We start from the raw sequence: 15316 nt of genomic DNA on the forward strand, positions 1-15316 counted from the left end.
TGCTTACGGATTCCGTTTAGAAAATGCAACAAAGTAGTTTGAGTTATAGTTCAATGCAAAATTTTGAATTGCAGAATTTAATTTATCAACGATAGTGCTATACAGTATTCGTAATGTTGCATTCTTTATTCTGGGTGATGCAGTCATTAGCTCGCTGTGCTATGAACCCAAATCACCTCTGTCCAAATTCTAGCCATGGATAACATCAGCGTTGAGTGATAACCGCTCCTTTCAGCAGTCTGCACTGACCAGTATGGTGATAAATGGTCAGACAACCCCTGCTACAGACAGTGTTGGGAGGTCTCATCCAGCAGTGGATTGACAAAAGGCTTTACATGATTATATTTTAAACAATAAAATCATGCATGCCTGTAGAAAGTGAAAGATGCACTTTTTTTTACACAAACAGGACTTAGTATATATTTTTTGCATATATGGTGAACTTCTTTCGTACGTTGCCAAACGTGCAACAACGAGAACAAAATAACAGCAACGATGAACATAAACTTAACATTTAGCAGTGCACATGTGTGTACTGTGTTAAAACATGTAGCATACATTTATATACTTTATGGTGTAAAATGGATTTTATATTTCGATTTAAAGCTTTCGTGACTGCAGGAATTCATCTTCTTGGTTCTTTCGGTAAAGTCACGTAGAAGGGAAGTAATAAAATAATAAAAATAAAACATAATAAAATAATTCTCACGACGTTTCGGCCACAACGCAAGCAGCCGTCCTCAGGTGAAGAACATGTCTGTCGATAAGACAGAGTCTAAATGACACGTCTTAGGCTTGGAGTGTCTATTTAAGCTGTGAGGGAGGAGGAAGAGAGCCTTGACAAAATAATTTGCATTTGAAGAGGAATTTAGCATATTTATGGGAAATGCAGGAATGCGAATAGTGCTAATTGCGAAATGCGTGGGAGGTGGGCGGAGGTTTTCAAAGTCATATTATGCCCATGCATTATGCAGGATTAGCAGCATGAAAGGGAGGGGGCAGGGGCAGGGGCAGCACCAACAAATGGAAGGAATGTGAATAGTATGCAGCTACAGCAACCAAACAACCATGTAAAAAACGAAAGTATAAACTTCATAGTATCATCAGTATAATAAATATACTCTCCAATAAGCTGAGCTACTAACAGTAAGTAATACATTACAATTCTATGTCGCAAAAATATAATATGCTTCCAGCTAAACTTTTTTCCCTTACATCAAACACAGAGACAATTTCAACCGAGAAGATGGATTCTGGCTTAGCAATCATTGGAAGGACGTAATAAACCATTTCGGATCTTAACTGATTGTGTTCACGTTTACGGTGACTCTCAGACCGCGTTCCACTCACTGGCATTGTATTCTCCGCAGGGAATGGATTCTTTGCTCCGCTGCAAGTTTTCCCCCCACAACTCACCCATTGACACGACGGTCAATGGTCCAGCGTATAATAACAAATAGTATAACATTTATATGCTTAATACAATGTACAAAGTAATATATAGTATCGTAATTGTATAGTGAATATATAGCAGTTTGATATACATTAGGGTGGGTACAATAATACATAGTGTAATATAACAATGTATAAGGTTTAGGGTGGTGTATAGTAATACAGTATATAATTTAATGTTGGGTTTGTCTATGGCAGCATATAGTACGGAGCAGACCTGTTTGATGTAAGGGAAAAAAGTTTAGCTGGAAGCATATTATATTTTTTGCGACATAGAATTGTAATGTATTACTTACTGTTAGTAGCTCAGCTTATTGGAGAGTATATTTAGTATACTGATGATACTATGAAGTTTATACTTTAGTTTTTTACATGGTTGTTTGGTTGCTGCAGCTGAATATTATTCACATTCCTTCCCTTTGTTGGTGCTGCCCCTGCCCCTGCCCCCTCCCTTTCATGCTGCTAATCCTGCATATTGCATGGGCATAATATGCTTTTGAAAACCCCCCCGCCCACCTCCCACGCATTTCACAATTAGCACTATTCGCATTCCTGCATTTCCCATAAATATGCTAAATCCCTCTTCAAATGCAAATTCTTTTGTCATGGCTCTCTTCCTCCTCCCTCACAGCTTAAATAGACACTCCAAGCCTAAGACGTGTCATTTAGACTCTGTCTTATCGACAGACATGTTCTTCACCTGAGGACGGCTGCTTGCGTTGTGGCCGAAACGTCGTGAGAATTATTTTATTATGTTTTATTTTTATTATTTTATTACTTCCCTTCTACGTGACTTTACCGAAAGAACCAAGAAGAAAAATAGATTTTGTTTTCAAATACCATGTAACGCAAGTAAATTCAATTGTAGTTCTTCTCAATATATTCCTAGTATAGAAAGTACTTCGGGCTGATATGTTAAAGGTGCTATACAAATGTAGTTATGATAGACTGACACTGAATTGTGTAACATTATTACACTAATTTTAACCACAGGATCATACGTTTTATCGTTTCACTATTATCCACAGCATCTGCTGAAATAACAATCAAAACGGCAACAGTAAAGAGTTATAGTCAGAGAGATTAACAGAGTACATGATGGGTGCAAGATGTTAGCGCAGTTACATTTTGGGAACGGGAATAAATGTCACATCTAATTAAATTAATTTGGGTCCTATTTCTTTTATTTTTTTTATTCTGGAGATAAGGCCACTGTGCCATTTGCTCAGACGTTATTAACATCTAACTATTGGATATGTGGTTCTGTCTAGTTGACTTAAAATATCTTCAAGATGTGTATTATACCGTCCCTTATGTTTTAATGTCTCAATTGTTTTCAATATACATTTACTATTAAGTAATTAAATGATGTAATTGTATATGTACGTGTTTAACTACATCATTTTCAAAATCAACTGCTTCTTTTGAAATGTGCTAATCCATTTACTGTAGTAAAAACATTGCTGTGTATATACTGTATTTATATCATGATGAAACCTAAAGTAGCTTCAATGTGTAATAAGTGAGCGCCATCTCCTGGAGTATTGTGGGGGTTACATTTATATTCATACAGTCCACGTATAATTATCTATAGTAGGGATTCTGTCTGGGTGAAAGGTGAATGGACGGATCTAAGAGGGAAGCCTCCGGAACGTTCTCGAAGGTTCCAAGAGGGGCGTGGCCAGAGGCGGGGCTTAGCCTTCGATAAGGGAATATAAGCAGCGGGTACAGCAACGTGCGAGGTCGGTGTTTGAAGATCGAAGAGGAGCTCTCCGTCGCTGCTGCCCCACCATTCCACCTGCCACATAGAGGCTCGACCTCCAGCCGCTCAGCCGCTCCATAGCGCGCCGCCAGCCAGGCGGTGCGTTAGCGAGCGGGGTGAGCGCCACATGGCGCGGGGCAGCGGAGCCACAAGAGCGGGTCGACATCCGCAGGAAGAGAGGGTGGCTGTACTGAAGATTTAATAAATATCTTGAAGTTACTTACCGTGTCGGAGCCAATTATACAGTGGTGTCAGATAGTGGACTTTTTCTGGCAGTGTTCTACTAAAGACACAATGTCCAAACACCAGAATAAGAAGAATCCACATACAGTGTCCTTTTCCGGTGACGAGACGGCGATTCAGCTCCTGCCGACCCCGGATTGTGTGGTCCCGGTTATGGAGCCCATGATAGGTGCCGGTGTCGCACCTGTGGCGGACGGCGCGGCGTAGTCTTCACATCAGCTTCGCCCTGACGATTTGTGGCGGAGGGTGGAGACGCAGCTGGGCGCTTTGACAATAGCGCTCTTCCACCTTGTCACTCTCGTCACGCCGATCGCCGCTGGAGGAAGTCCGGTGGTGGACCGTCCAGGGGTGAACATGCAGAGGACCGGCGATGGTGCCTCGGAGGGTCCCCCCTTGGGAAACACAGCCGCCATCTCGGGTGGGGTGGAAACGGCCGCCATTTCACAGTCAACGCCAGCCATGCGTGTCATGGCCGCCATTTTGAACATTGCGGAGGAGAGCGGTGCGTCGGCCACCAGTTTATCGCTGCTGCACAGGGATTCGCCAAGCATCGCAACACCCACTGCAAAGGAGAGCGCCGATCGTGGTCGATGCCTGCCCCAAGTGCGAGAGTTCGTGGCAGTTGGTGGTGATTGGAGTGCCTTCCGGTGGCGCTTCGAGGCCACCTACAAATCGGTCCACTGGTCGAAGGAGGAGGCGCTCATTGCCTTGCCCACCATGCTGGACGATGATGCATTGGCTGTTTTCCATTCCATTCCCCCGGAGAAGAAAAAGATGCTCAAATAAGCTATTGAGGAGATGGCGAAAGTCTACGAGCTGCTAGACGACAGAACAAGAAAATTTCAGCACCGTAGGCATAGGAGCTCGGAGTCGCCCCTCGCCTACAGAAGTACTTTGATGGCCATGGCAGTTGATGCCTACCCCGATGTACAACAGGAAATCTTGGATCCGCTGGTGATGGACCGCATATTGGCGTTGGCTAGGGAGATGGGTGGTGTCCTTCCCACATGCGGCCATGAATCGAAGACATCCTTGTGGGCCGCGTGTTGCCTTAACGCACGTGAAAATTTTAAGCAGTGGGTGCAGATGGCGACATGGACAGGGGACCCGGCTCGTAATTGTCAACTGATCGGTTGGCGTCCATCCAAGGTGGTTGTCATCCCCGCCGAGGCACCGTCGGAAGGTGACGTTGCGGCAGCGGTCCCTCCGTGGAACTAGCGACCTAAGGATGGTCAACGTCGTCAGAACGTCTACCAACCGCTCCGGGACGAAGATTTGCTGCACCAGCGGCCTCCCATCACGTGTTACAGGTGTGGCCATGTGGGCCACTACTCCAGGGAGTGCCGTGCTCATCCTGCATCGCCGATCGCGTCTCCTGCAGCTGACCGTCCGCCTTCACTTCCCTCCACACAGCGTCCTTGAGTGAGACGGCAGGACCGGCGGACGCCCCTGTCCTACCATGCCAACCAGCGTTGGATCTGGCTGTGTCGCCCCCTCCTGGACCACTGCTTCCACCTGGGGTGTTCCTGTGTTGGTTCCGCCTCGGGCGGATGGCCCGGCTATGCGGACATGCTCCAAGACATAGCGGTTTTCTTGATGGACTTTGGTTTCTAACTTGCGTGTCTTTTTCTTATTCAGCATTGTTGTTGTTACGTGTTGATTGTTGGGGCATTCCGTGTTCTTCTTATTCCAACCTTGTTGTGTTCAATGCTAATTGCTGATGGTGCTCCGTATTACGTGTTCCTTCTTTAGCCGGGACGTCTAGATTTTTTCATCGGGGGGGGGGGGGGGGGTGATGTAATAAGAGAGCACCATCTCCTGGATTATTGTGGGGGTTATATTTACATTGATACAGTCCATGTATTATCTATAGTACGGATTCTATCTGGGGGAAAGGTGAATGGGTGGATCTAACAGGGAAGCCTCCTGAACGTTCTCGAAGGTTTCAGGAGGGGCGTGGCCAGAGGCGGGGCTTAGCCTCCGAAAAGGGAATATAAGCAGGGGGTACAGCAACGTGCGAGGTCGGTGTTTAAAGATCGAAGTGGAGCTCCCGGTCGCTGCTGACCCGCCATTCCACCTGCCACGTGGCGGCTCGACCTCCAGCTGCTCAGCCGCTCCATAGCGCGCTGCCAGCCAGGCGGTGCGTTAGCGAGCGGGGTGAGCGCCACGTGGCACGGGGCAGCGCAACTACAAGAGCGGGTCGACATCCGCGGAAAGAGAGGGTGGCTGTACTGAAGATTTAATAAATACCTTGAAGTTACTTATTATGTCGGAGCCACTTATTACAAATGTAACAACTAGAATATTACTTCAATTAAAACGTTCGCTTAGAAACCTATGCATTTGGAAAAAGACAATTCAACAAACAGAAAAACAGCAAGTTAGATATGAAAAGGGAATGAGCGCTTAAACTTTGAAAATATGTTAGTTCGTGAATTTTTACATTCTGAGTAACGTATGCGTTACTTTTAAATTAATCATTAACCATACAATCGCACTGTATGCAGGAGCTTCACATACACTGTTCAGTAGAATCTGGATATAAGCACACTCCTTGTAAAAAAGGCTGAGTGTCATTGTATCAGAATATGCCCTTCACTTTCCCCCCGCGCTAATCTAATGTAAGCATGCGTTGCTTATATCCAGCTACTACACCATTTTCTGTTATTTTAAGAAAGTCACCACTCTTCGGCATTATTTGACTTGACATGTGCTCTGCATACTGCACAACAAATTACAATGGTATAAACCAATTTCCATTATCTCATGGATTAATGCAGACCTATTTCAGCCTAATCTTGCAGAGTGGTTTCTCTATGCTGGGCATTTCCCCTTGTGGTTGGTAAATATAAATTCAATGATACTGCATAATGACAATATAAGAAAAATGGAGAGGAACACAAAATAAGTATTCACTTAGAAATATAGCTATGTGTTTTTACATGCACATATAGTGTTGCTTCATTGCTTTATATCCAGTTGATAAAAAAGGAACTATTCAAAAAGTTTACAAAAGTACACGTTAATAACATGTTCTAAGGGCAATGCCAAGAGTGTCAAAATCATGCATCATTTGCATATTATTGGGAAGATTTATTTTAGTTGCTGCACTCTGCTCAATCTTCTCAGCTTTCAACCGTTTTGCTTCCAGAACAGATATGAATTAATCTAAAATAAAACGGTTTTTTTCTGGGTGATGCCTCGACTGATATGCCTGACTGCACTGTCTGAGCATGGAACGGGTTGCTCAAGAGGTCATCATGGCCAGTGCAGCTGATGCTACAACTCGGCATCGCTTCCTTCTGCAGATCCCATAGCTGTTGTACGGTCAGTACCCAACTTTCAACAACTGCTGTTACAGTCTCCCTCCATTTGGGGTTAAATCTTCCCATGGGTTACCAATCACTGGGTGCCACTCCACTGCTTGCACATGGCACCAATAATCAAAGGACCAGGAGGCCGCATTTAGTTTATGCTTTAAAATGCCTCAATATTTGATTTGTTTGATTTCAGATGTATATTCCACACATCACTGTGAAATAAAGTAAATTTCCATTTAGGAAAAATATTCGGGAAATTTTTGGATATTTTTATGACCATGGAACCTAAATATTGAAAATGTAAAGGTGCAGCCCTGCAATTGCTTGTTCACGCAACTGCTGCCAGAAGGGCCTCGAACGAGTGGGAGCTCTAGAAAGCCCCTTTAGAGTCTAGAGGGTATGTTAGGTATGTTATCCTACTTTTCCATGATGGGCAGATGCCTTTGAGGAGGTGGGAGTACTCACACTTTACACCACCACACAAACAACCTGCTAATCAACTGCTTGTGGTGTACTAATTTTACTATTTCTCATAAAGTGTGGCAAGTAAGTGTAAATTGTATGTCCAGGTTTAAGTTTGTGAGCCATGTGATAGCGTCCGGAGTCGCACAACTAATACTGTTCAATCTGCCGGAGACTGGGCGTACAGTGCAGTTTTTTGCGCTTTGGTAAATTGTTTGGTTTAGCTGGCCGCAATCACACCGTGAGTCATCTCTGGAGAGCCACAGTGACGATGCCTGCTGTATATTTGGAGTCTGCGTGTCTCTCTCTCTCTCATCATCATTACGGTGTCTGGGATATGTTAACTACCTCGCCGGGTAGACAGGAAGTCATAGGTTCGATCTGATCCTGATACCTGTATACTTGGAGTTTGCATGTTCTCCCTGTGGTCGAATGGATTTTTCTCCAGGTCCTCCTGTTTTTCTCTCAACTTGGAGTATTTGGCTACTATAAATTTCCACATGTAAAGCCACTTTGTTGAGCCCACTTGTGGAAGAGGTGTGTGCAGCAACCAGTTGCCATTCTAAAGTGGTTGATGGAGTACCACAGTTTTCTTGGCAGATCAATGCCATGTGGAGAAGTGGTCGGATCCTGCTGGGTGGATAGTAGTGAGGTTATTTAAGAAAGTGTTCATTGTTTCAACTACTGTAGTGGGGGATCAAACCAGCCACATCTGGATTGCAAATCCATTATTCTATGTCAGCATCACAAAAAACACATCTACATAATCATAATTGCATATCGTTCTCAATGCAGCATTCTGGTTAACCTAATTATTGTAGAACATTTTTTTTTTGCAGCGCATGAAAAAAAGTAACATCTATCATGCTTACCCATGGGGAGAAACATACCCAGCTAAATACCTTCACCAATGAGGCACAGCATAGTATAAAGAATTATCCCAGTCGTAACATCAGTGTAATTAAGAAGGAAATTATGTTTTTCATAATGAGGTGCATTAAATTAGTTATGTTGTGCTTATGCAAATGCATGATTATTGTTTACATGTATAAGGTTGACGTATTTCATCTCTCGTGACAAAGTGGATGTTATGGGCTATATCGAAACGCTCAATTGTTATAGATTATTTATTTTACAAAATTATCGCATAATCTGATTACACAGATTTTTTTTAGAAGGCTCACGTGCCTGGAACTTGATATCAACCACAACAACCCATTAAGAGCATTTGTTTCCCTTTGCAGTTGACAAACTTTGAAACAATTTTCCTTTTAAAATAAAACATGCCAAAAATATGCATTACATAACAGAACATTTACCAAGTGCCACATCATAAACAATGCCCTTAGCCAAACAAGATGGGATGGTCATGAGTTTCATCACGCAAAGGTGCAGCCCTGCAGTATATTGCTCATGACACTACTGACAGATAAGACTCCACTACTGGAAGCTCTAATAAGCACCTCCGATAAACACGGTTAGCTTTGTACGGTTGTGAAACAAGTTCAACATACATACACAAGCCAGTCTAGAGTGGTTTAGCCGACTCTTCCATGCTGCTGAGATGTATAGTTTTCAAGTAGACGACCCACACTTTACCCCACCTCACAGAACGTGCCGATCGACTAACTTTCGTGTACCTATTTATACTGCTCAGTGGACAGAGGTGGGGGAGGTTCATTTGAAAAAGTCGTTCCCATTGTTTCAACTGCCGCGCCTGAAAATATAAATAAAATTGTTAACCTCTGAATTGCATGTACATTGTGCTAACCATTATACAATGGCAGTATTACCCCTAAGTTTATCAAGTGTCTTTTAATGTGTTGCATCTTTCCAATACAGTGTAAGCTGTCACATGTTAAATCCGTTTCGTGAAATGTCACGCTCCCCATTTGAAATTAATACAATTGTATTAAATATAATAATTATTATTGTTGTTTATTCAGGAAAGCTTCACTGAGTCTCAAGACTCCTTTTTAGTAGGGTCCTGCTAAGATGTTGCAGGGGGTAATGTTGCTATGCATAATGCCAATTGAGTCATTTTGAGGTATGTTTCAGCATTGGGATGTTTGCATAATATCAGTTAAAACAAATTTTACATGGGATTAAACTGGAGTACCCGGAGGAAACCCATGCAGATCAGAAAGAGAACATACAAACTAACAGTACCTCAGTTAGCAATTGAACCCTTCTTTCTGTGATGCACAATGTTACCACAGCATCGCCCTGCTCTCTTACAACACATTTTGTTAAATCATAGAGCAGACTCCATTTGTGTTGAAAAATGCACTTCGGGGTAACTGTACAGTCGTTGTTGTTGCTAGTTGTTCTGCCTCACGGCAGGTGTGTGGGTGTGTGTACACAGGAATTTCCTGTTTGGATGTTGAGTTTGGTCACGTGACCAGGAAGTTACGATTTGACATCCAGTAAGCCATGTGGCAGGGTGTCAGCCATTATACAGACTATAAAGTGGAGGCACAAATCAGAGGTGGGACAAAGTCATTGTTATGCAAGTCCAAGTCGAGTCTGAAGTCATCAAATTCATGACTCGAGTCTGACTCGAGTCCAAGTCACATGAGTCGAGTCCACACCTCAGAGGTGGGACAAAGTCATTGTTATGCAAGTCCAAGTCGAGTCTGAAGTCATCAAATTCATGACTCGAGTCTGACTCGAGTCCAAGTCACATGACTCGAGTCCACACCTCAGAGGTGGGACAAAGTCATTGTTATGCAAGTCCAAGTCGAGTCTGAAGTCATCAAATTCATGACTCGAGTCTGACTCGAGTCCAAGTCACATGACTCGAGTCCACACCTCTGGCACAAATAGCGTCTCAGTGAAGACAGATGCATCTGTTCATTGTGGGACTTTAAGAAGCATTGTCTGTAAGTTCGTTTATGTTCTTATCATACTGGGAATGCTGTTATAATGTTAGAATGGCCGTTATAATGCTGTAAATGCCTTTACAATGCTGTTAAATTGTTACGATAAATACGAGGCCTAGTTAACAACGAAGCCTGCCACTTGCCTTATTGTGAATGTTACTTGTAATTGAATAAGTCGAGTCAGTCTTGTATCCATGTAACCTTATTGCGATCTTGAGAGCAAGGATGACGAAATATCTCATCCACAGTTCAGTGTTATGTGTAGTGCTGTACATTTAGGCTGCAGTATGGTGATTACACGATGTGCCCTTATTTAACACAATAGCTTATCCTCCTGTATAGCTATTCAGTACTAATGTAGGTGCCTGGTCCATCCAGGATCTATTGTTGAGTTTCATGTTATCTAAGATAATGTTATGATGCTGTAGTGTTCATTCATTGTATTGATATTTCCAAGTATTAACAGATGCTGTATGTGTGCTGTGTTTTTCCATCAGTTGAGACTGACGCCATCCAGACTGCCACTCTACGCGCGACTTTATGGAAGAGGTACGTAGATGACACTTTTGTCATCTGGCCACATGGCCGGCCTGCTCTGGACCAATTTCTCGACCACATCAATTCCATACACCCAGCCATCAGATTCACCATGGAAGTCGAAAAAGATGGCAAGCTACCCTTTTTGGATGTCCTAATTAAAAGGAGACCTGAAGGTTCAATGAGCCACTCTGTCTACAGGAAAGCCACCCATACGGATGCTTACCTTAAACCGGATTCCCACCACCATCCATCCCAGAAGAATTCCCTCATCAAGACTCTATACCATAGATCCCAATGCATTTCCGACCAGGAACACATTGCCAGTGAACTCACGTACGCCAAACTCTTAAGGCTAATGGTTACTCCAACTACACAATCCGCAAAGCCATCACTCCAACCATCAAGAAGGATCCTGTTGAGGAGCCTCTAAAGACCATCACCTTACCCTACATTGCTGGGGTCACAAAAAATATCTCCAAAATCCTGATTAAACACAAGATCCAGGTATGATTCAACACAGTACATAAAATCCGTGATCTGGTCCCGTCTATAAAAGATGTGGTTCCAGACATACAGTACCCTGGCATCTACAAACTAAGTTTCCTCTGTGGTAGCAGTTACATTGGAGAAACCAAACGACATGTCTCGGACTGCATCCGTGAACATAAAGCAGACTTGAAACACGGTAGGACAAACACCTCAGCCGTGGCAGATCACTGTTACAATTCAGTGGGCTCACATGATATTGACTTCTCCAAGACAGAGGTTCTCTGCAAGCCATCTCGCTACCATGAGAGATTTGTTCATGAGGCGATCCACATATACAAACACAGAGACAATTTCAACCGAGAAGATGGATTCCGGTTTAGCAATCATTGGAAGGACGTAATAAACCATTTCGGATCTTTACTGATTGTGTTCACGTTTACGGTGACTTTCAGACCGCGTTCCACTCACCGGCATTGTATTCTCTGCAGGGAATGGATTCTTTGCTCCGCTGCAAGTTTCCTCCCACTACTCTTCCCCTTAGTATCTTTCACACGACGGTCAATGGTACAGTGTATAATAACAAATAGTATAACATTTATATGCTTAATACAATGTACGAAGTAATATATAGTATCGTAATTGTATAGTGAATATACAGCAGTGTGATATACATTAAGGTGGGTAGAATAATACATAGTGTAATATTACAATGTATAAGGTTTAGGGTGGTTTATAGCAATACAGTATATATAATGTTGGGTTTGTCTATGGCAGTATATAGTACGGTGTAGACTCGTGTGATGTAAGAGAATAAAGTTTAGATGGAAGCATAATATATATATATTTTTTACGACGTAGAATTGTAATGTATTACTGTTAGTAACTCAGCTTATTGTAGAGTATATTTAGTATACTGATGATAATATGTAGTTTATATTTTAGTTGTTTACGTGGTGGTTTTAGTTACTGCAGCTACATACTATTAATACTCCTTCCCTTCATTAATGCTACCCCTATCCCCTCCCTTTGATGCTGCTAATCCTGCATAATGCACGGGCATATGCAGTACTAATCACATATCTGCATTTCCCATAAATATGCTAAATTCCTCTTGATATGCATATTCTTTTTTCAAGGCTCCCCCTTTCTTCCCCCCTTCCAACCCAGCTTATATACATGCTCCAAGCGCGTGTGCGCGTTCATTCAGACGCTGTCGCCTCGACAGACCTGGTTTTCACCTGAGGACGGCTACTTGCGTTGTGGCCGAAACGTCGTGAGAATAATTTGATTATGTTTTATTTTTATTATTTTATTACTTCCCTTCTACGTGACTTTACCGAAAGAACCAAGAAGAAAAACAACATTGCAATGTGGAATATAATTAACATAATCTGCATGCAGATGTAATGTCAAGACAATAGTTGCGTCATAACTTTTGCACACATTCCCATCGTATGCGTAGCAGGCCATTATCTTTTAAAAATTCACGAGGATTTTCTTTAACCCATAGAGTCTGACAAGGTACATATTTTAAACTGAGTCATCTATTACAGAGCACAACTGTTCAGCACGTGTGTTCTTACACAGCAGACAGGAAATACCAAGTGCAGGTCACACAAAAAAGGCCTTTCCGCATCTTTATAACTTTATACATTTGCAATGATTGGCCACGACTTTTCTACTGAATCTACTGTAATTATATCGTTGAGGATGAAGTTTATGTTTTTGTTATATTATTTAATATCTATGTTTAATCAATGTATCATCATTTTACTTTAAAATGAACCCGAATTTTCCAGGCATGCTTGTCTTTCTTGTGGTCTAAAATAGAGCACAATATTTTTTTGTTATGTTATTCAAAATAATGTTCAGGTCAGAATAATAATATTTTATTACCTCTGGAAGTTTACGAAATTCACCTAAAGTTTATTTTTTATGGTAAATTGTTTGATTAAATCCACACGTTTATTGACAATGTTGAATGATGTTACTAATTCATATACATCTTTGTCTGCACTGGCACGTAACATGCTCATTCAAGACCTCTTAACGAGCATGATGCATTTGGCAATACTGTACAGGAATTCATACTCTTTGGTTCTTTCGGTAAAGTCACGTAGGCAGAAATAAAATAAAACAAATCACGACGTTTCGATCGTAACACAAGCAATCCAAATCAGGTGGAACAACCACAGCAAGAAAAGCTGAAGTGGGCAGGAGAGCTGCCGTGGCAAGAGGTTATATAGTGAGGGAAAAAAGTATTTGATCCCCTGCTGATTTTGTACGTTTGCCCACTGACAAATAAATGATCAGTCTTTAATTTTAATGGTAGGTTTATTTGAACAATGAGAGACAGAATAACAACAAAATCCAGAAAAACGCATGCCAAAAATGTTATAAATTGATTTGCATTTAAATGAGGGAAATAAGTATTTGACCCCCTCTCAATCAGAAAGATTTCTGGCTCCCAGGTGTCTTTTATACAGGTAACGAGCTGAGATTAGGAGCACACTCTTAAAGGGTTGTTATTCTTGTGGTGCCTGGGGGGCCATGCTGCCCTAAGGTTGGGTTACTTCTAGCAGCCGGTTTTACCTCCAGGCACAACCAATCTTCGTTGTTTGGCCTTGGGTCCGGGGTTGGGCCCCGCTTGCGTTGTGGTTGCAGCCGGGTCGGCTGTTTTTTTTTTCAAGGGGGGGGGGGGGGTGATGTAGAGGAGTGGAATGCGGAAGTGGCATCATTTGTGCTGTCCAATGCGATGACATCACGGGATGTGACGTCATGCACTCTGGGCGGCGGAGTGACGTCACCGCTCCTGGAGTATAAAGGGGGGACCCCGTGACGTAGGCGGGGTCATAGCTGGAGTCGAGGGTCAGAAGAGGGTGGAACGGGGAGCCAGGGGCAAGGGGGTAGGAATAGGGGATAGCACAGCGTCAGGGCCGGAGGTGGCTGTGCTCCTCAGCCGTGTTGGCTGAACCCACGGCTGGCGCAGAGGAGGCAGCACAGGGCAGCCGGCTGTGACAGGAACGAGTGGGACCTATCCCGGGACCCCTAACCCCTGGGACGTTGTTACCCCTGCGTGTTATCGCAATATCTTTAATAAACTTACGGCGAAAGCCCTTAACCCTAAGTCTTGTCTCCAAGTCATCGTCGGGAACTTCTCTAATAAGAGCGCCATCTCCTGTATTATTGTGGGGCGTACGTTGTTTTTACAGTTACGGTTTATCTACAGTAGGGATTATATCTGGGGTAAAGGTGATGGGGCGGATCCACCAGGGATGCCTCCTGAACGTTCCTGAAGGTTCCAGGAGCGGCGTGGCCAGAGGCGGGGCTTAGTCGCCAGGGAGCGAATATAAGCCGGGGGCACAGCAACGTGCGGGGTCGGTGTGTGAAGATCAAGAGGAGCTCCCCGTCGCTGCTGCCCTGCCACCTCCACCTGCCATGTGGCGGCTCGACCTCCAGCCCCTCAGCCGCTCAGCTGCTCCCCAGCGCGCCGTCAGCCTGCGGCGTGTTGGTGAGCGGGTGAGCGCCATGTGGCGCGGGGCAGCGCAGCCACCTGAGTGGTCAACATCTGCAGAGCGAGAGAAGAACCGAAGCTGTACCGAAGAATTAATTAATGTGTCGGAGCCACGCATTGCACATCGATAGTTTTCAGTGTAGTAGACGCACTTATTAAAACGCATAGGTGGTACCAGGAAAACTATCCAAGCCAAACCTCTTGGAATCATATTGGGATTGCTCCATTGAGATTACACAAAGTAATCATCGCACTCTACAAGTAGACCAATGCCCAAATGCAGGCTGGTGCGAAGTCACCTCATGGTATACAGAGACAGCTGCGAATAGCGATCCCCTTCAAATGGTTCAGAAGAGATGTGAGGTACTATAAGGAACTTTGAGATGTTGAAGCATTTAAACGCCCTATATAAGACAAATAAAATTCGTTTAGTATTGTCATAAACACATTTATCAATACCCCAGTATTAATTACCACGTGATTATATTTGGAATGTCAAGTGTAATGTTGACTGGGATAAATAAATGTCGTCCTTGTACCACATTCACATTTTTAAACACGGGCACTTCTTTAAATCGGTGAAATAACCATCTTGAACAAAAAAGAACAGGCATACCCATTGCATGCAGCTGTTTCTTGAAATCTCATTCAC

This window comes from Lethenteron reissneri, chromosome 21 (assembly GCF_015708825.2).
Source record: "Lethenteron reissneri isolate LAM-NWPU_2019-01 chromosome 21, ASM1570882v1, whole genome shotgun sequence".
NCBI classification, from domain to species: Eukaryota; Metazoa; Chordata; class Hyperoartia; order Petromyzontiformes; family Petromyzontidae; genus Lethenteron; species Lethenteron reissneri.